The following is a 21,921-nucleotide window of genomic DNA, read 5'->3' on the forward strand; positions in this document are numbered from 1 at the left end:
AGACATCAATACATGTGAGATGTTCGTTGGTTCGGTCCAGGACGGAGGGACAGCTCAAAGCAGGGAGGGGTTTCCAGGTCACAGGTAGATCAGATAAATGCGTTTCTGGTGAACCTTTCCAGAGGAAGCAGTCAGATCCGCATTTATCTCCATGTGCAGATGGTGACTTTGAGTTCTGTCCTCTGTCCATGAGGAATTTCCTTGCGGACTGGTTGTGCGGGAGGTACGTGGCTGTTTTTCCCCCCAGTAGCTGTCTCTGTTAGGAAGAGCATGGGAGGCAGGTTTACCCTAAGCTGTCCCCCACCTTGATTTCCCTTTAGCTTAGTGATTTTGGGGTCCTGAGATGTATTTTCAGCTTCACACTTCTGAACACACTGGCACTCTAAACAGTGTTGTTAGGAGGCATCTAACTTAGAAGAAGAATCTATTTGGAAGGACTTGAGCACCTTCCTCTTTGAGAGACACAAGCCTCTGTTTAGTTTGCCCCAAGGCTGTTAGGCTGCCCCGGTCTGTGAGCTTAGAAAGCTGTGCCCCTCTCAGCACCTGGCTGTGGAATCTGATGACTTGGAAGATAATCCAGCATCTACATGTTTTGGAAAGCAGATTGTCTCTTAAATTTTTGGTGATTATGATTCTAACACTAGAATTTCAGTGTGTATTTTCCACCCTTCTTACTTTGTCTCCTCACACCCTGAGATGCTGTTGCATTTGCCCTTAGGCTTCATTGAGGGAGGGTCAGTTCTGACCCTTTCTTAGATATTGACCTGGAACGAACAGAATCGAGATTCAGAAAAACCCTGGAGCTGTGAAAGTGGTTGATATCTATGTAAGTGGGGTTCATGTGTCAAATTCAGGTTGAAGAAATACCAATTCTAGGCTGGGCATAGTGGCTCACACCTGTAATCCCAGCACCTTGGGAGGCTGAAGTGGGCAGTTCAATTTTGAGCCCAGGAATTCGAGACTAGCCTGGGCAACATAGCAAGACCCTGACTCTACAAAAAATTAAATAGTGGTGGTGATGTGCACCTGTGGTCCCAGCTACTCGGGAAGCTGAGGCTGGAGGATCACCCAAGCCTGGCAGGTTGAGGCTGCAGTGAACCCTGATAGCACCACTGTACTTATGGTGCACTGTGCCTGAGTGACAGAACAAGAACCACCACAAACACACACACTATCAATTCATGCAGTGGCCAGTTCTGCTGGGACCACCTGTTAAGTCTACTCTGGGCCTCATGGTTTGAGAAGGGTCTGTCCAGGGGAGAGAGGGAGTAGCTTGAGGGCCTAGAAGCCAGTTCTTGTGGTTCAGCGTGACTGTGGGTGTGGAACTGGGGGCAGGGCTCTCCAGGGGCATGAGTGGGTAAGCTGATGGGATTCCAGGATGAGCCCCTGTGACTTTGCTTGGTTTACATCCGTCCAGTACGAATCCACAGGCTCTTACTCTAGAAGTTTCTGCCGGGGCTGATGGACTGGCCCAGGGACAGAGGGTGCCCTCAGAGCCTCAGGGTGCCTTCTGGTTTAGAAAGAGCACTTAGTCTCCTAGATCTAGGATTTATGGCACTACAGGGGACTGGTCACACTGGGAGCAGCAGCCACCTACATTCTAGACTTGGTTCTCGCCGAAGTATTTTGGAGCCTGTTGGTACCCTGTGTTCTGTTGATCTGTAAAACAAGTTAGAGTTGTAACTAGTTAAAATCTACTTTTAAATTTTTGCCACAGAATATGGCAGTTGTGGTGGAGCCTGGCCAGAGACCCCCACCCTCGGACGCTGCCGCATGCTGGGGTTGCAAGCGTTGCCTGCATCGGCTGCCCCTCCTGGCGTGCCTGTGTTCTTGACATGGGAGCCGGCTGAGGCTCGGCCTGTGGGACTCGTGCAGCCATTTGTCCGTGTTCCTCTGAGGTTCCGCAGACTTCATGGTCCTGTGGCAGAGCATACGGTATCTGCTTGCATCCTGATTTCCCCAAACCAGTGCACGTGAGGCCTCCCTGGAGAGCTTGTGGGAAGCCCTAGCCCACCCTTTTCTTGTCCCACAGCCAGCACCAAACTCTGAGATCCCCTTGGCCCACCCCTCAGGTTCCTAAAATGGTTAGGGTTTCCTGGGCCCCGAATTTTTAGGTCTAGGCTAAAAAGTCCTGGGACAGACTCGCAGGGTTCTTTATGTAGAAACGATGAGTGTGCTGGTGATTCAGAGCAGGCACTGCACCCTCACTCCAGGGTCCTTTGCGCCAGCTGTAAAGGAGCGTGTGGGTCACACACAGTCCCTGCATCCTCACTCCAGGCACTGCTCTTTGGTTTCTTAATTAAAAGCCTAAAAGCCTTGATAATGAAAATGCATTCTCCCCAGAAAGTAGAGTTTCCTGTTACGGAGGCTCACCTGTAAATGCCGTGCCAGGTCCTGCTTCCTGCCAACGGCCAAGGCAGGTACTTCATTTGGGAGGTGACCCAGAGGGACATCTGAGAGGCCTGCCCGTCCCCGAGGGATGAAGCCGCTGGCCTCACACTCTGCTCCGGCCTCCATCAGCTCCTTCCTACCTGCAAACTGCCTGCTTTGACGTTGCCATCATTGGAGATCCGTTAGGGACTTAGTATGGGTTGACTCCCATAGGACCAGGAGATCGTGGAAAGGTGGGAACCAGGGCTGGGAGGGTGGTGACCACGGCCAAAATGAGAACCGTGGTGGACTGGGAGGTCCATCTTCTGTCTAAAATGTTTTTTAAAATAAACATAGTGTCTCAGGAGCATGAGAGGGCAGGCCACAGACAGGGGAGAACGTATCTGTAAAAGACTCATCTGATAAAGGCTGTTATCTAAACCGTGCAAGGAACTCTCAAAACTCAACAAGAAAATGAACAACCTGATTAAAAATGGACCAAAGACCTGGATAGATAACCCAACAAAGAAGATACACAGATGGCAAATCTCCACGCGGAAAGGTGGCCCGCGTCTTATGTCGTAGGGCGAGGCGTCACTGCGCACCCATCAGCCTGGTCAATACTGGAACTCTGACACCACTGCGTGCTGGTGGGTGTGTGGGCATCAGGACCTTCACTCATCACTGGGGGAAGTGGGGCAGCTGCTGTGGGAGGCAGCGTGGCAGTTTTCTGTGGAACTAAGCGCTCCGACCACAGGAGAAATCAAAGTCTTGGACTTTTACTCAGAAGAGCTGAAAGTTCACTTCCACTCGGAAATATGCACAAAGATGTTGACAGCAGCTTTATTTATCATTGCCAAAACTTGAAAGCAACCAAGATGCCCTTCAGTAGGTGAATGGATAAACTGTGGTATGTCAGAAACTGGGGTATCATTCAGCACTGAAAAGAACTGGACCACTAAGCCATGAAAAGACACGGAAGGATCTGAAACGCATGTTGCTAAGTGAGACTCCAATCTGGAAAGGCTACCTGCTGTCTGAGTCCAACCACAGGACAGTCTGGAAAGGGCAAAGCTGTGGAGAAAGGAAAACGGTCAGCGGCTGCCAGGGTTTGGGGAAGGGAGAGATGAATGGGAGGAGCATACAGGATGTGTAGGGTGGGGAAGCAACTCCGGGTGGGGCTTTCATGGGGGATCCTTGCCGTTCCACCTCTGTGAAACCCACAGAGTGAGCAGCAGCAGGCCGAGCCCTCTGGTGAGCTGTGGACTCTGGGTGGTTGTGTCGTGTTGATACGGGTCTGTCAGTCGTACAGACGTGCTTGTCCGGTGGGGACAGGAGAATGATGGAGGCTGTGCCTGTGCTGGGTAAGGAGATACGTGAGGACTCTCTGTACTTTCCTCCTGAGTTTGCTATGAACCGAAAACGGCTTTTAAAAACGTCTATTGAAAAGCCAAAGAAAAGAGTGCTGGCCAGATAGCATCTGTGTGAGCGTGTGGCCTGTGTTCTATGTTCAGGATTTCCCTGTTAGAATACACATATCTACATTATTCAGAAGTTAAACTTTTGCAGTAAGTAACTCACTATAAAGTTAATGACAATATCAGCTTGAGCGCTGCCGGGATAGCCAGGATCCTGTATCCTGAATCCTGAACAGCTTCTCCCCTTACAGGTGCAGTTGACGCCCATGCCCTCAGCCCAGTAAGCAGCAGGGCTGGAACGAGGAGTCAGGCTTTGGGGGGCAGAGAGGAAGTGAGATCTGTAAGCACGTGGCGGTGGGGTGGCAGGGATGATGTTTTGACCAGTTTTCCTTATCCCTGAGACCTTCTTACAGTTGGGAGTCCCCACTCTCGGGCACCTCAGAAACCAAAGGCTGCTCGTAATCCTCAAGTTCCAGATGCCTCAGGGGAGGTACTTGGGTTGTTGGGTGCAGTTATTTGCTACTCAGTGGGATTTACCCGCAGCATTTCTGGTTGTTTTGAAGAGCTGATGCTTGAGCTGCTTAAAATCACGTATGGATATCGATTTACCTGTAAAAGTTAAGAATGGAATTTGAGTTCAAAGATTTGTTGAAAATGCTCAAGTTTGTGTACTAATATATACATTAGTGGAAATATCCAAAAGTCCAGGATTTATGTTAATCACTTCTCTTGATTTTTGTAATATCTACCTGTCGTATTTCCATTGATTAATAGATGTCAGAGGGCTTAAATTTTGAGTGCCTGAATTCACTGAATTTAAAACTTCTTACACCAAATGTAATTAAACTGAATGCAGCCAACAGTGCGTGCTTTTATAAATGTTGATTAAAATATATATAAAAACACATATCCATGAACATGCAGATGGGGGCAACATATTAAACCAATGGAAGTAGAATTAGTGTTCCTTGTTTTCTGAGAAGACAAATTTTTAAAAAGCTGAGGGGTCTTATAACTTTCTAGTTTCCCACTTATTTGCCCTAAAGTGGAAGATTGACAGCAGCAGAAGAGGAGATCCTGGGCCAGTGCGGGCTCTGGGAGCAGCGGGGTGAGTGCCCGAAGGTGCTGGCTGGAGGCAGAGCAGGGAGGTGCTCAGGCAGGCCAGGACGGCCTCAAGGCACGCGGCTCAGTGAGTGAGAAAGGGTTCACGTTTCCTGGAGAACCCTTGTCTCTGCCCACGGAAAACCCAAACTCCTTCCAACCGGGATGTGCGTCTCATGTAAAAGTTGTTGCTCCCAGAAAGAAAGCCAGTGGGTATAGAATTTTTTTGTATGCAGAAATTACTTGAAATTTGTTTCTAACCTTATCCTTTTCTTCCACCATCTTAATGTCCAGTAACTTCCTGCAGGTAACACACACATCTTAGGAGAGCGCTGTATTTCAGCTGCTGTTGGCTCCGATGTGACTTTGTGGTGTCTGATGTTCTGGTTCTGAGGTTCTGCCCAGAACGTGGCTCCTCCCTGCTGAGCGTTGCTTGTTGAAGGCCCGTGTGGAAACTTTTCCCTGTCAGCTCGTTGACCGCAACAGTCTTGGTTCAGAAACCTCGGACCTCCTGAGACTTCACACAGCCTTCTAAATTTTCTTGCGTGACCTTTTCATTTTAGTGTTCCCCATTAATTCAGCTGTCTTCCAGAATGTAAGTAAGCTGCTGAATGCAGGGTGGGGGGTGCCCTCCGTTGGCTCTGGGGAGAAGCATCGCTGTTTCTCCGGATGGAGCTTCCCGGCCACCATGTTGTGCTCCAAGACGCAGCAGGGTTCTTTGGCAGAAGTAACAGTCGAAGGCCCGCGTCTCAGTGGCTGGGTGGCTGTGGGTGTGTGGCCTCGCGGCCATACCGGCCCCTCCCCGTCAATGGCACCACGGAGAGGAGCAGGGGGAGGCCTGGGATCTGTCAGCAGAGTCACAGCAGTGCTTCCGAGAGTGTCGTCCATTTGTAACTAGACAAGCAGAGAAAGTGTTGGAGATAAGCAGGAGACGGTGTCTGTCCCTAATGAGCTCAGGCGTGCCCTTGAGAGGGTCAGGTTTCTGTGCGGTTGATCCGGACTCAGCCTGGCTGTGGCAGTGCAGGTGACTGCTGGGCTTTGGCAAGGCTGCAGACACTGTCCGTCTGAGACAGCCCCCTTCCCAGGTTGACGGTACCAGGTGGGCGCCCAGGCCTGATTTCCCGCCAGGACGGAGGCCCTGTGTATGTGTTGGGGGAGGGGGCGAGGAAGGGGGAGGTGGGGTCCTGCTTTATTGCCGTATCCAATGCCACGCGGGGTCAGTACTCAGGAAACACGTGCTGTGTGGGTCAGCGATTAAGTTCAGAAACCTGAAAAATTCAGCAGCGCAGGCTTTGGGCATGCATGAGCCGTCCAGCCCTGGGGCTCTTTCTCTGAATTTCCTTCCATGGCATCCTCCTCATCCCAGGGGCCCCTGTCCCCGCATGGCTGTTGGCAGCTTCACAGCTTCCTCTGCCTCCCCTCCAGGGCCCTGGTGTGGCTGGGGCGGCTAGTGGCTGTGCAGACCCCATAGCCAGTAGATCGTTGATGCCAACGCCTTTGGCCTGGGTTACCTGAGCCAAGGACTCCAGTGCACGGCTGAGCTCACCCCAAATGCCTGGATCGGAAGGCCTTGGCTTGCAGTGGGGTGGGAGTTGGATATCGAAGGACAACTGCAAAGCGGAAGGGGAAATGAGTGTGCTGGATGAGCAGCTGGAGGAGTCTGTGCAGAGCCTGGAACCCGGTGCAGATGCAGAGCTGGCATGGGGAATCCGGGGACACGGCCACCATGGAAGTGGACAAAGTTACAGGCTTCAGATCGATATGGGGGGGCTGGTCTAAAACGATTCTCCTTTTCCTTTAATCCTAACAACTGCTGGCTTACGGGGTGGGGGAATGAGATCTGTGGTGGCGGCGAGGAGAGACAGGGATTTTAATTAAACCCCTCTTTCTGGGAGGGGGAGTAGCCATCTCTGTAGGACAGTGAGCATTTTCATCTGAGTCAGTTCAGGCTGTTGTAACGAAACACCATTGACTGAGTGGCTTATGAACAACAGGAATTTGTTTCTCACAGTTCTAGAGTCTGGAAGGCGGGATCAGGGTGCCGCAGGAGGGGGTTCTGGTGTGGACCGCTTCCTGGTTAGCACACACCTCTCTGGCCCTGACACAGTGGGAGGGTGAGGGATTTGCTGGGCCCCTTTCTGAGGCACAAACCCCATTCACGGGGCTCCAGCCTCGGGAACTCATCACCTCCCAAAGGCTTCCTGACAGCATCGCATTGAGGGTGAGGATTTCAACCTGTGTTTTGGGGGACGGGTAGGCAGTTTGTCACCCTCACCCTCTTTGTGGATTTCTGACTCAATATTGAGTCTGCATTCGGCTCTCCAGGGGACAGAGCCTGTGTGGACACTGAGCAAGGTCAGAGCTGCAAGCATGTACACATTGGGGGCAGGGGAGCTGCCAGGGGTGCAAGAACGGGTCTTCAGAGTCAATCGGAGCTGCTTTCCTGGCAAATGTACTCATAAGCTATCCTGGCAACATTTGCTCTTCACGAAGAGTCGATCAGGCAGTGCGGGCAGCAGGCGGTGTTGCCAGAAGCTTGGAACAGATGGTCGGAGCAGAGGCCACGACCTTGGGGTGGTCAGCAGCGCCAGGTGTCTGCCCTCCAGGCCTCACGCCTGTGACTGTGCAGAGACCGAGCCGACCGGGGTTTGCCGGCCAGTGTGGCTCTCATGCAGGTGATTATCGGGGTGTGCTTTCTATGTAATGTTCCCTCAATCCCATGCCCACCCCCACCATTTCTGTGTCTAGCAGAAATCATGCTGCGTTTCCTTGATGAAGCACTGAGTTTCCTATGGAGGTGTAGGAATAGCACAATTTGGTTCACGTCAAAATACTTTGTAGTGAAGCTGCATGGAAGAGGATTCTAGGCTTCCATTTGACGTTTTAGACAATGCCTGAGTGTTACAGGACCCACTTGCTTGTTAAAAAGCACCAGAAGAGAAAGGCTACTGGTTAATAAAGGAGATTTTTATATTAGCACAGAGAGGGTGGCTTGAGATAAATTCAGTGTAACGTAGGTGTGTTTGTCAGCCGTCAAAGGGACCATCTCTGTGCTGGTGACACATGTTTTCTGGCATTGATTTTCTGAAAAAGGATGACTGGCATTCGGTAGAATCATTGCAAAATTCACCTGGAAGGCGTCCACATGGTGTCTTGTTTTCTCCTGACATTCTGGGCACCACGAGGAATTATTCTTGTCTTCACCACTAGCGGGGGACTTTCCTGAACACCTGCTCCTCTTTGCCGTTGTGGGTGTGAAGGGGTCAGAGTGACCCTGTCTTCGTGGAGCTTTCAGACACCATGAAGACAGTGTGGCACGAGTGTCAGGCTCGGGTGGGTTGGACGCTTTCCCCAGAAAACAGCTGCCGATTCCAGGATGGCCCTCGACCCCTCCTCCCTCGTTTTTCTGCGTCGTGTCTGAATTAAGGCTGTTCTATTGTAGCGCGGGTGTCATGTTGACTGCAAGTGTGCTTTTGTTCTGGGCAGTAAGTAAATTAATGATACATTTGCCAAGGACAGTGAGGCTTGATTTGATGAATCCAGTGGGGGAAAAGGAGAAGGGGTTTGGCCAGGTGGGCACGTGTGTGATGGGAGCAGAAAGGAGTAGCCATGCAGGCTGGTGGGATGGAGGGACCGCGTCCGCATTTCCATGGGGTCCATCGATGTTTGTGTCACTAGACCTGAACCTCTGTCTCTAATTCTAAACCCTGCATAGTGAGGAAATTCCTGATGGGCCTGCGTTGTTACTTCCTGTGGCCATTGCTGGGAAGTGCCCCGGGCGCCTCTTCTGGCTGGTGACGGCCCCGGGGCTGGACACTGGGTTCGTCCTGAGCTCTTCAAGGGGCTTGGGCTCCACGCGCAGCAGGCACCTGCGCATCTCTTTGGACGTGAGATGTTGGCACTCGGCTTGGAGGCCACCGCGATCTGGGTGTGGTCAGGACTGGCTATCCTTTGGGGAGAGAGCACTTGCCCGGGGGCCCCTCTGAGGTGCGTAGCCCTGCAGTGCCCTCACAGGATGGCCTGTCCTCCGGAGACTTCCTGCCATTCCCCTGGACCCTCAGGTGTGGGAGTCAAGTGTGGTGTGTGTGTGTCACGGGCGGGGGTGCTGAGGACACCACGTGCCTGCTCATTCGAAGACACGAGGCGCTGCGTGGGCTCATTTCCAGGGGGCCGTTGGCATCTGGGGGCCTGTGGGTGTCTTTCCACTGGCAGGAAATAACGGATGGCCCACGTTACCTTTTTTGTCAATTTTTGCCAAGAAGCCCTAATGGCAATGTTGCTGTCCCGTTGTGGGAACCGCCCGTCTCAGGCTCACTGGCCCTCCTGTTTCTGGGCTGTTGCAGTGTTGTGTTCGGATAACCAGGTTAACTTCATTTGATTTTTTTTCCTGTTCTTTTGGAATAAGAGTTGATAGCTTGTTCTGCTTGTTCACCCCAGAGGCGAAGGTATCCTTTAGGCCTGGAGGAGCACAGCCCTTGCAGGCAGGTGCCCGGCCTCGGCTTCTTGTGTCTTCCGCAGCCCTCACCGCACGTCTGCTCTTCGCTCCTCGTGCACACGGCCGGGGTCACGGGCTGTTCACTCTGCTGTTTGAGATCCTCGGAAAAGGTGGTGTTTACACTGAAGGGAGATTGGGGGTGTGGGGCTGATTTTAAATATGAGGAAATGACGGTAATCGAATGAGCAATGCCTAGCACTTAGTTTTAGGCTTGAGAAATTGTGTTTTAGAAACAAGGTATCCCCAACTCCTGGTTTTTTGAAATTAAATCTTTTAAAGTGTTCACATATACAAACAGTAAAAGCCTAAAACTATGCAACAGAGGGCCTAGAGCCCAAGCCACTGCCACCTCTGTCTCCAAGACACCTCAGAAACTTGTTCCTCCTCCTCACAGAACCCCCTTCTACTCCCCCCTACACTCCACCCTCCACACTCTGCCCTCCACACTCTGCCCTTCACACTCTGCCCTTCACAGCCCTCTTCCCCCTCCTTCCGCCCCCTCCTTCCCCTCCTTTCTCCCCTCCTTTCTCCCCTCCTTTCTCCCCTCCTTTCTCCCCTCTTTCCCCCCTCCTTTCCCCCTCCTTTTACCCCTCCTTCCCCCCTTCCCCCCTTCCCCCATCCTTTTACCCCTCCTTCCCCCCTCCTTTTACCCCTCCTTCGCCCCTCCTTTTACCCCTCCTTCCCCCCTCCTTTTACCCCTCCTTCCCCCTCCCTCCTTTCCCCCTCTCCTTTCCCCTCCCTCCTTTCCCCTCCCTCCTTTCCCCTCCCTCCTTTGCCCTCCCTCCTTTCCCCTCCCACCTTTCGCCCTCTCCTTTTCCCTCCCTCCTTTCCCCTCCCTCCTTCCCCCTCCCTCCTTCCCCCTCCCTCCTTTCCCCTCCCTCCTTCCCCCCTCCCTCCTTCCCCCTCCCTTCCCCCCTCCCTTCCCCTCCCTTCCCCTCCCTTTCCCTCCCTTCCCCTCCCCTCCCTCCTTCCCCCTCCCTCCTTTCCCCTCCCTCCTTTCCCCCTCTCCTTTTCCCTCCCTCCTTTCCCCTCCCTCCTTTCCCCTCCCTCTTTCCCCCTCTCCTTTCCCCTCTCCTTTCCCCTCCCTCCTTCCCCCCCCTCCTTTCCCCCCTCCTTTTCCTCCCTCCTTTCCCCCTCTCCTTTCCCCTCTCCTTCCCCCCTCCCTCCTTTCCCCTCCCTCCTTTGCCCTCCTCCTTTCCCCTCCCTCCCTTTCCCCCTTTCCTTTCCCCTCCCTCCTTTCCCCTCCCTCCTTTCCCCCTCTCCTTTCCCCCTCTCCTTTCCCCTCCCTCCTTTCCCCCCCTCCTTTCCCCCCTCCTTTTCCTCCCTCCTTTCCCCCTCTCCTTTCCCTCTCCTTTCCCCTCCCTCCTTTCCCCTCCCTCCTTTCCCCCTCCCTCCTTTCCCCCTCCCTCCTTTCCCTTCCCTCCTTCCCCTCCCTCCTTCCCCCCTCCCTCCTTCCCCCTCCCTCCTTTCCCCTCCCTCCTTCCCCCTCCCTTCCCCCCCTCCCTTCCCCCTCCTTTCCCCTCCCTTTCCCTCCCCTTCCCCTCCTCCCTCCCTCCTTTCCCCTCCCTCCTTTCCTCTCTTTTCTTTCCTCTCCCTCCTTTCCTCTCCCTCCTTCCCCCTCCCTCCTTCCCCCTCCTTTCTACTCCCTCCCACTCCCTCCTTCCCCCTGCTTTCCCCCATCCTTTCCTCTCCCTCCTTTCCTCTCCCACCTTTCCACCCTCCTTTCCCCCGCCCCCTCCCTCCTGCCCACCCTCCCTCCTGCCCACCCTCCTTTCCCCTGCCCCCTCCCTCCTGCCCCACCTCCTTCCCCCTCCCTCCTGCCCCACCTCCTGCCCCACCTCCTTCCCCTTCCCTCCTGCCTCCCTCTTCCCCTCCCTCTTCCCCTCCCTCCTTCCCCCCTCCTGCCCCCCTCCTGCCCTCCCTCCCGCCCCCTCTTTCCCCCCCCTTGATCTCCAGGGAAAGCAGATCGATAATGGGTTATAAACATGGAAACGTTTTGGAAAAGCTGTCCTCCATTTGTCAACTCCATCTCTCCTGCCTGGAAGATGTAGGGAGAACCTGCCTTAACCCCCCCTCATCCCGTAACAGGACAGAGGACCAGGAGGCAGAGACCCAAGACCTGTCAGTGCCCTCAGGAAACCCCCCGTTTCCTCCTCATGGTGGAAGTGGAAACCATCCTGCTGGATGATCTTCCCGGGGAGCTCCTCCACCCTGAAAGCAAGGAATCTGGTTTTGAGCGTGCACACATTCTTGGTGCCATCACTTTTTGCAGCTGAATCCTGCATACGTGGCCCATTAGTCTTGCTAGTCTGGTGTTACTGGGTCCTGAGAGTTTCTATGGGCTGATGGCAGGTGTTTACCATTGTGTTTAGAGAGGAGAATAGAACTTTATTGTGTCAAAATCCAATGATAACGATTGCCATGTGATTCCTTGGGTTGGTTGGGGCGGGAGGTGCTCAAGCTTTTTCTGAGAGTTAAGTTCTTATTTGAGACAGTCTCACTTTGTCGTCAAAGCTGGAGTGCAGTGGTGTGATGTTGGCTCATTGCAACCTCCGCCTCCTGTGTTCAAGCAATTCTCCTTGCCTCAGCCTCCTGAGTAGCTGGGATTATAGGTGTGTACCACCACGCTCGGCTAATTACGAAAATTTTTTAAACAGGCAGGGTTTTGCCATATTGGCCAGGCTGGTCTCGAACTCCTTACCTCAAATGATCGGCCCACCTTGGCCTTCGAAAATGCTGGGATTTACAGGCTTGAGCCACTGCGCCCGGCCCGATCCTGACATCTTTTAAAGCTGCCTTCATGTACCAAAAGGCAGTCTATGTTTGAAAATCAGGCTTGAAGAGCCTAGGAGAAGAGGGTTATACTTCAGCTAGGTAAATAACTATGCATATGTTAAAGATATGGGCCAAAATCTACACCAAATGTTAACTCTTCTGCTTTATATTTTATATCTATTTATGGTTATTCTTTCAGTATTAAGATTTTTAAAGATTCTTTTGATAATTATAGACAAATTACTACAAAAACTCAGCTGCATTTGTAACACTTTAAAGAACTAATTGGATGACATTATTTTCCTTGGAGGCATTTTGGATAGTTACATAATTAATGTTTATCTCTTTGCCAGAAATCTTTTTTTTTTTTTTCCAGAACAGAAACCTGAAAAGAAAAATTCCTTTGCAGTAAGTGCTATTTCACCGTGTGACAATCAATTTTTGAATGTGAGAACAAGATCATCGTGTATTTTTGGGATAATTCTTACTTCATAGTGATAATACTAAGTGTTAAAATTATGGAACAATTTGTTTCTTTGAAAATTACTATTTGCCTGCTCTCCAGGTGGGAGCTGAAGAGAACGTGGACGTAAAAATTAAATTGTATTTAGCTTGTATAAAAGAAGTTTTAAAAAAAGGTTTTTTGTTTTGTGCTACTACTGAAGTTGCTTAGCTGCGGAAATGAGGTTATTGCAGGCACCTAGAATTGTATCTCCTTCACTTCCACACTGGGAAGAAATTCTCCAACAAGCACAGGAATCTGACATTCTGATATTGAGACTCCTGGGCATCAAGCCCCATGGAAGGGGTGGTGATTACATGAGCGTTGGCGTTGATGTGGGCACCCTCCAAGCCGGACGCAGGGAGCAGGGAAGGGCAGAAAGAACAGGCCCCTCAGGTGCCACGAGAAAATAAAGCTTTGGTGGCAGTGGTAAGGGTTGGTGTCAGGGGCCAGGAAGAGGTGGCGAAGGGAGCTTGTGCCTCAAGGCAGCCCTGGAACCCGCGGTCCCTGCCGTGAGGTCTGGTCTGCAGAGGACGTGGACGGCCACGTGGCGAGGCCCACAGACAGCCTGGACTTGGCTGCCTCAGAACTCTGGTGGGCGTTGCAAACAGCCCCACAGGGTTGCAGTGCACATTCCACGGACAGAAAGAAGACGCTTGGAACTGTTCCCAGCATGAAACCAGTGCCGTGCGAACACTGGCCGCTGCTGTCGTGACTGAGTGCTGTCCAACTCGGGGTATTTACTCTGCTCGGTTCACTTAATTGGGCCAGGAATGGGGTTGCCCTGCCTTCAACAAGCTTGACGCATTGAATGAGGACTCAGTCGATAATGTACTCTGTAAACATGCTCTCCCGGCTAGAGTGAGCAAAGCCCAGGGAGCGGGTGGTTCTTCAGTATTAGCCAGGTGTTCGTGGCCGGGCCAGCTGTGCGGCTGCCAGAGCGAGTGTGACCAGGAAGCCTCTGTCCCTCCGAGGTGGCCAGCGTTCCTGTTATACGCACCTTAAGCAGAAGGTGGGCACTGCTGGGGAACTTGCTCATGATCCTGTTTTCTGATTGGAAATTCAAGGTTTCTGAGCATCGTACATCAAATTTGTACATTGCTGAGACTATACACATTTCAACACTTGTTTTTTTCTGCTTTTCGGATCTATACAATCTGGCATTTGGCCATGGCTTCCAAGACAGGCTGGATGCAGAGTGAAGTCCTCTCCTCACTGTCAATGTTTGCTGATGTCTTTTTGTATAAACTTTGTATTTCCTGAGACTTTCAATTAGGTTTTTACTTAACTAGACTTTTAAAATTGCCATGCACATAATTCTACCAGTTACAATCATGAGCTGACATGGATTTTTGGTTTTACTTTGATGAATGTTTCACATTTGCATGCTGGATGTGGGGGCGGAGGTCATTTATCTGCTTTTCATTTCCTTCTTGGTTATACTTAGTAACTTTCAGGTAAGGTGTGGAAGGCATGGTACAGGGTGAATTGCAGGCCGCACTGTGGCGCGGTGGACGAGAGGCGCGGACTGCAGCAGTGTACACAGGGGATGAGAGAAAAGAGGAGACTTCCATCCTCGAGGGAAACACACAACAATTTAAAAAACTGATCATCTAGCTTACATGAGGTCCAACAAATTCAGTTTGCAAAGTTTAACTTCCAAGTTAATTTAGTAATTTTTCCCCTAAGTCATTAATTTAGTACCTTACATTTAAATATATTTCTTTTGTCTAAAGCAAGTCATAAATTCTAAAATGAATGACTAAACATGGAATAATTTAGGAGTACAGCACCTGAAGGGAAAACTGCCAGTATGCTATAATATTGGATACAGATGCTTAAAAAATAGAATGTAGCATTCTTACAATGCATGTGCTTTTAGCATGTAACTTGGTGAGTAGTTTTAAGCTCTATTTGTAGGAATGTGTATCTTGAATACTTCAGGGCACCACTGCAGATGTGTGCGTGAGATGTATAAATACTGAATGTTCTTCTCCCTTCCCTTAAATGAAAAACATTAGCTCCCTTTTTTTAAATTTCAATTTTAATTTTTTTTTTGAAGTGGACTCTTGCTCTTGTTGCCCAGGCTGGAGTGCAGTGGCACAATCTCGGCCCACTGCAACTTCTGCTTCCCGGGTTGAAGTGATTCTGCTGTCTCAGCCTCCTGAGTAGCTAGGATTACAGGCACCCACAACCATGCCCAGCTAATTTTGTATTTTTATTAGAGATGGGATTTTGCCATATTGGCCAGGCTGGTCTCAAACTCCTGACCTCAGGTGATCTGCCCACCCCGACCTCCCAAAGTGCTGGGATTACAGGAGTGCTCCACTGTGCCCGGCCAACTCCCTTCTGTACTGATTTATACAGTTGTTTTTGCTTTTTGTTTTTTTTGAGACGCGGTCTCACTCTGCCGCCCAAGCTGGAGTGCAGTGAGGCAAATCTTGGCTGACTGCAGCCTTCCCCTCCTGGGCTCAGGTCTCCTCCCACCTCAGCCTCCTGAGTAGCTGGGAATAGACACATGTCACCACGCCCAGCTAATTTTTTTTTTTTTTTTTTTTTGTATTTTTAGTAGGGACAGCGTTTTGCCATGTTTTCCAGGCTGGTCTCGAGCTCCTGGACTGAAGTAATCTGCCCGCCTCAGCCTGCCAAACTGCTGGGATTACAGGTGTGAGCACCACATCTGGCCCATTTTTTTTTCCTTCCAGGATTAGTAGGCGACTTTCAGAAAATTCTTCAACCTTGCAAACTTAATTTTCCATAATAATATGCCTCTAGGATAAAAACAAGACAGAAACAAAGAAGTATGTGTGGACTATAGTTAAACATTTTCAACACAACATAGCTTAGGAGAGTTGACATTTACAAAGAGCAGGAGGCCCGTTCAGTGCCTTCTAGGCATTGGGAATGGCGGTCTGTGGGCGACCCTAACGTGTGGGCGTCCTGAGATGTGATCGTGGTGCTCACGCTTTTACCGAGGGCCTCCCCCCGGAGTACCCGAGGCTCTTCTGCAGTTGGCCAGCCGGGCAGCAGCTGCTGGAGAAGGAACAAACAGGAAAAGACAGATGTACACGGTGTTATTGTGGCAGAGAGGTTAAAACCAGGCTCACTCTGTTCTTACTGTTTTAAAAAGCTAATAATGAAGTTCTTAAATATGTATTGCATTTCAGGATTTTAAAACAGTTGTGGGTGTGTCTGTGTCTCTCTCTAGCTCCCGTTCGGGTCTGCGAAGAGAGCTCAGAGATGCCACCTTTTCTTGTTGAGATGACAGGGCCTAGAGAGATGTGAACCCCGTGGTAGGGGGTAACTGACCTGTGGGGAGGCTGGGTCAGCGTGGGGATCCACCCCACTCCACGTTCCTGTAGGGAATCCACAGTTCTAACTCTTTATGATATGGGTAAGATGAACCTGGAAGAGGTGTTGTTTTTTAAGAAGTAAGTGTCATGCTCTTTTTTCCTCATATTTCTCTGTGTTTAAGCAGCATTGAAGGATAAGGCACTAGTAGCAGGTTGGTTTGGAAACAACCTTGTTGGTTATTTTACGTTGAATCCGATATTAATGTTGTCTGGTAACAGAAGTTTTCCTTTAACAACATGGAACTCTGTTGAATCTGTTGCCCCGTTGGCTGAGCCGTCTGAAGTCGGTGCGGTGGCAGCTGAAGACGCCGCTTCCCCTGGGAGGAAGCCTCTGGCTTGGCAGAAGGCACAGCCCTTGATTGAGGGAGTGAGGCGCCTTTGCAGGGACCCCCACACCGCACCTGTGGCTCTCTCCTGCCCCTGTTGGCTGGCCAAGCAGCCTCGCGACAGTGTGCTCAGTGTGAACGTTCACGGGGCAGGCCAAGGCTTTTGTTCCAGAAACACTGACTTCGGAAACGGCCGGTGGTGTGTGTTGAGCATGGCAAGAAAGACTTACGTGTGTTTAAACTTCTTGAACAAAGCAAGCTGATGTTTCGAAGGCTAATGACTTTGCTATGATCAATGTTCAGGAGAAAATAGGGTTTGATGAAATAGAAAGATAGGAGTGGCAAGTGACGTGCTTGTGCCCCATATGACTAAGCGATGACCTGGCCCTTCCACACCAGGGCCTCTGAGCAGCCAGCGTTGCAGATACTGGGTCAATTTAGATGGGACTCCTGGAACTGTCAGTCCCCCGGGAGAAACACGAGTTCTGTGTGCCCACGATCATGGTTCCCGCTACTGTGTCCAACAATGTGCCGAGTTCCGATTTCAGCATCGGGGCAGACACAGCCCTGAACACTATCACCGACCTAAGTCCGTGTGTGCCCCACCAGGCGGGCGCCGGCTGACGCTAACCCGAGGGCCCCGGCCTTTTTTATCTACCAGTGCGCTAGAAACAGCCTTTTACAAATACCATGAATGAGAGCTTCTCGTTATTCCCCTCACCCCCAGAAAATTACGTTTTTAGACTCTGAACGTTTTTGATCTCATTCTCAAAAAAGTTTTACCGCCTCTTCTTCTGTGTGGCCACCGGCGGGGACGTAGCGTGGCCAATACCCCGGGAGTGCCCGTGAGTACCTGCAGTGCTGAGGAGGGCTGGGCCGCACTCTCTGTAAATGCTGAGCCTACATTTCTTTAAGCCTCCAATACCCATTATGATGAACCCCTGCCTTGATGCTGAGGGTAGAAATTGAACCGAATATTTTATAATTGTAGTCATTGTTCTGAACGCACCATTGCACTTGTTATCTCTTTGGTCTTGGCTGTTGACCTCATTTTCCCCTTTGTAAATTGGGGATGTTAAGTTACATCTAAGGCAATATTGGGGCTAGTTGAGTATTTTGCCAAGAGACAATAATAAAACATAGAAATATATTCTTCTGGTTTTTTGTTTTGTTTTGTTTTGTTTCTTTGTGAGACAAGGTCTTACTCTGTCACCCAGGCTTGAGTGCAGTGTTGCGATCTCGGCTCACTGCAGCTTCGACCTCCTGGGCTCAGGTGATCCTCCCACCTCAGCCTCCCGATTACCTGGGACCACAGGCACGTGCCGCCATTCCCGGCTATTCACGTGGGAGTCTGAAGATGCGTACCTAATGCAGGAAGCATTTCATTTTTTTTTTAATTTTAATGTCTAAAATTTTTCACTAATTCTCAAGTTTTAATTTTTCTTGTGCGACTTAGTTCTCAGGAATATTTTTCAGTTTTTCTTTCTTTCTTTCTTTTTTTTTTTGGAAACCCTTGGCATGAAACTTATTTCTGGCACTGGTAAATAAAAAAAAGTATTTAACATACAGCACCTATAGTAAGTAACGCTTAGCACTCGTTTCTTGCTTTTCTGAGCATCTTAAACTCTCTTCACTTTCTTTGCGAAGGAAACCTGCCCAGGTTTTCCCGTGTTCACTGGCTTTGGGGGCAACTTTCACCTTATTTTTGGCAGTCACTAATCTCTGACCTAGATGTTGCTTCTGTTTTCCCAGTGACGGGTGTCACGGCTTTGCTGCTGCGGGGCGGGCCCGGCTCTGGGCTGACCTTCGCGCTGGGAACATGAACATGAGTGTCTTGTTTCAAAGAGGGGATTCCAGCATGGCTTTCCCTGCTCTTTCACCAGCTTTAGCTGAATTTTTGGGTCTGTGAAAGTTGGATGGGCAATGGGAGGGATTGAAGCTTCTTTTTTCCCTAATTGGTACCTAATTGGATCTTGCCCAGAGGGAATGGGTGGAGAATTTGAGAGCAGTCACTGCAGTTAGCTGAGCATCTGAAAGATGTGGGACAAAGCTGGTGTTGAGCTCCCTGTGACTTTTTTTATTTTCAAGTTTCCACACAAAGCATAGGTCCTTGTGGCATGTGATGTACACTTTCAGGCATGAAAAAAATCTCTCTTTAATTCCAGGGTCCTCCGCTATAAATAACTTTCTATTTGTTGTTTTTCAGATTGTAAATATGTAACAAATGTGTAGGGTCAAAATTTGAAAACCAAAATACGTGAGGCAAACACCCCACAAATGATCAGTTCCACCCCCTTTGACTTCCCTTGGAGGGACTGTGTGATTTATTATGCGATTGTTTTAAATTCAGTTTTTCATTCATTCGAGTTCCTCAAAGCTAGGTTAAACAATTTCATTTTCTTTCTTTCTTTCCTTTTCTTTCTTTCTTTTTTTTTTTTGAGACAGGTCCTCACTCTGTTTCCCAGGCTGGAATGGAGTGGTGCAATCACGATTCACTGCAGCCTCCACCTCCTAGGCTTAGGCAATCCTCCCACCTCAGCCTCCTGAGTAGCTGGGACTACACGTGCATGCTACTGTTCGCATCTAATTTTTTTTTATTTCTACAGAAACGAGGTATCCCTGTGTTGCCCAGGCTGGTCTCAAACTTCTGGGCTCAAGCAGTCCCCCTGTCTTGGCCTCTGAAAGTGCAGGGGTTACAGGGATGAGCCACTGCGCTGGGCCTTAAGTTAACTGATTACAATAGAGAAAGAACTGGAGCGTGTAGTTAGTTGAGGCTCCCGTTGGCCAGGCACAGCCACCTTGGTAAGTGTATGTGTGTGTCCTCATTGCCCTTCTGATCCTGAGCTCCGAGAAATGAGGCTGTCTTGGGAGTGCTGTGGTTCTAGTCTCGTGATGGGTGAGTGACGCCGGCCGATCAAGGTCACCCTGGCGAATGCAACAGCTGCTCGGGAGCCAGGACAGGGATGAGAAAGCTGCTGAGGGTCCCTCTGTGGACCCCTAAAGGGAGAGGGACCGAGATGTGAACATGGCAGCTGTTTTCTCCAGAGTACTGTTTACTGACGGCCAAACAGGATGAATCCTGAGAAGGTTTGGATTTGGGTCTGAACTGGGCTTGTCTGGCTGTAGAACAGGAGCTGGTGACGAACTCAGGACATGAGGGCATGAGGCGACTTGATGTGGATGGCTCCGGGTCGCTCCAGCCACTGTCCTGCAGCCGTCAGAAGCTGAGGATGGGTGGGAGTGAGCGTCTCTTCCCTGTCTGGCCACACCCTCTGTGCCCTGTGACTCATGGCCTGGCCCTGGGCAGCATTTATGTTTGGGGTCTGTGGATGGCTCCAGTTGTTCAGTAAATTCGGTGATTCTCATGGGGTGATTGTGCCCCAGGGGATGTTTGCACCGTCCAGGGAGGTTTCTGGTTAGAACTGGGAGAAGGGATGCTCCCAGCCTCTGGGGCTGGAGGCAAGGGACGCTGCGGAATGTCTCTCCAAGCACAGGGCGGGCTCCATAGTAGGAGTCTGGCTCAGGATGTGGCTGTGTTGTGCCCAGGACGCAGCCCTGGGCGGATCTGATGTGGTGAAGTCGTCATCCTCACTCGTGATTTCCTTCTTGCCAGCATTGATGCTTAGATGACGCCACAACCCCTCAGAATCTATGCGGTGCTGGTGAGTGGGTCTTCCGGGCAGAACAGAATGAATGAAATACCTCAGAGCAGGTGTTACACATTCTCAGGATATGGCTGCAGGGAGTTTCTGTTGGACTCCTTTCATTCCCTAGCACTGGCTGGTGCATTACTCTGTCCTGTAAGCTTGATCAGGTCACATCAGAAACACAGTAGGTGGGTGCCACGCTGCTGTCAGGTGTCACGAAGGTGACGGTGACCACAGCCTTGTGAGTAATTCCTTGTCATAGTGGCCCCACCACGGACCCAGGGGCCCGGCTGTGTTCAGTCTTGAGAGTTTTATGCTTTTCTGGGCAGGGTCTCCCCTGTCTTGAAGCTTCCCTCTCCTCTTTTGGAGACTGAAGGAAGGAGAAGAGGAGCGATAGGGAAGGAGGGGAGAGAGGATTTGCAGCAATGTGGCCATTCCCACACATTTCAACGTGGAGTTAAGGAGCCGAGACCTCCCCCACCTGCCCTCTTGTGTGCCTCAGGCACCAGGTTACACACACCCTCCGGCTTCCGGTGAGGGCTTCTTGGAGACGCAACCAGCTCCCCGCAGCCAGTCTTGGTCAGTCCTGAGCTAGGGTATTCCCCAGGAAAGGAGTGACATCACCTGTCTGAAAAGCCTAAGGAGCCCCCCACATGTTTGGTGGTGCTGACGGGGCCACATCCTGGGCACCAGACCAGGGAGTATCCCCCAGATGAGTGTTTCTGGCTGGCAAGCAGGCTGGCATTTGGATTGAAGTCCTGCACAAACTGCCATGGCCAGAGCCTGCAAGGCAGAGCCTGTACAGAGCAGCCCAAGAGCTGGGCATGTGCTGGGCCTGGGAGGACGTGGAGGCCATGCCATGGGGTGTGGGGGACCCTGCTCACAGCTCACCTCGTGGTCGCCCAGCACTGACCCATCCACCTTACCCTCCTACCCACCACGCTGTGAACTCATCTGCCACAGATCTCCACCCACTGTCCGAAGCCCTCGGCCCACAATGCTTTGGGTTGCACCAGGGCTGCAGAGCCTGGGTCGCTCACTGTTCAACTCTCCTGGGGCGATGTGGGCCCGGCCCTGCGTCCCAACAGTAGCATTTCTGCAGCACATGTGGGGATATTCACAGTAAGAGGGACAAGTCCAAGTCCATAAACAGTTGGTTTTGCCGCCAAGTGGATGACAAATATACCTTGCTGTGTGGGGTCGCTTGGAGGTGGGAACAGTGAGCGTGTAGACCTGTCCTGCTGTTACCTTGGTTATCACGTTGAGGTGGAGTCTGGAAAACCCCGGTGCACATGGGCTTCGGAACCGCTCCCCTTTTTGACACCAGAACCCATTTCCCAGTGGAACCCCAGAGCAGCAACTCGGGCTCTTGCTCGCCTGTGTGGCTTTGTGTGTGGCTTCCTGCTGGTGAGCAGAGATGTGGCGTGGGGCTGAGTGTGGCCCGCCGGTAATCCAGCTGCATGCCTCCTTCCCTGCCTGAGCGTGGAGGCTGCCTCTGCACGATGAAGGCTGTCACTTGGTGTGGTCCTTACAGCTGTGGGCCCCATCGCACTGGTCGTGGCCTGCCTGCAGAAAGCTATAGGACTGGCTTTGCCTTTCAACCTGCTGATCGCCCTGGCCTCCCTTACCCACGATGAGATGCCAAGAGCTGAGCTGTCCCGCTCGTGACTAACTCGCCGCTGCCTACAACCTGGGCCACTGCCTGCCTCACACCCACCCTGCTGTGCTGCCTGCAGACCTCCCCTTTCACGAGGACCTGGGCTGTGCCCAGGCAGCCCCCTGTGTCGCTGAGGTCTGTCCTGCTACCGCACGGCCTCCAGAGCTCCCCTCGGCCCCTTGACCCGCATGAACCGGCTTCCCCTGGTGATTCAGGCCCCTTCTGTCCCTTCCTGGACCGCAGCGCAGGCCCTGGGGCTGGCAGGTGAGCACCCGGC

General features: G+C 51.4%; 1 long non-coding RNA gene across 1 annotated transcript in view; it reads left to right on the forward strand.

Annotated features, from left to right (window-relative positions):
• LOC139361065 (uncharacterized) overlaps positions 1 to 21,921 on the forward strand; it is a 107,978-nt gene that overhangs the window by 75,645 nt on the left and 10,412 nt on the right. The gene's annotated exons all lie outside the window — the stretch shown is intronic.

Source organism: Macaca nemestrina, assembly GCF_043159975.1.
Source record: "Macaca nemestrina isolate mMacNem1 chromosome 4 unlocalized genomic scaffold, mMacNem.hap1 SUPER_4_unloc_6, whole genome shotgun sequence".
In the NCBI taxonomy this organism is placed as follows: Eukaryota; Metazoa; Chordata; class Mammalia; order Primates; family Cercopithecidae; genus Macaca; species Macaca nemestrina.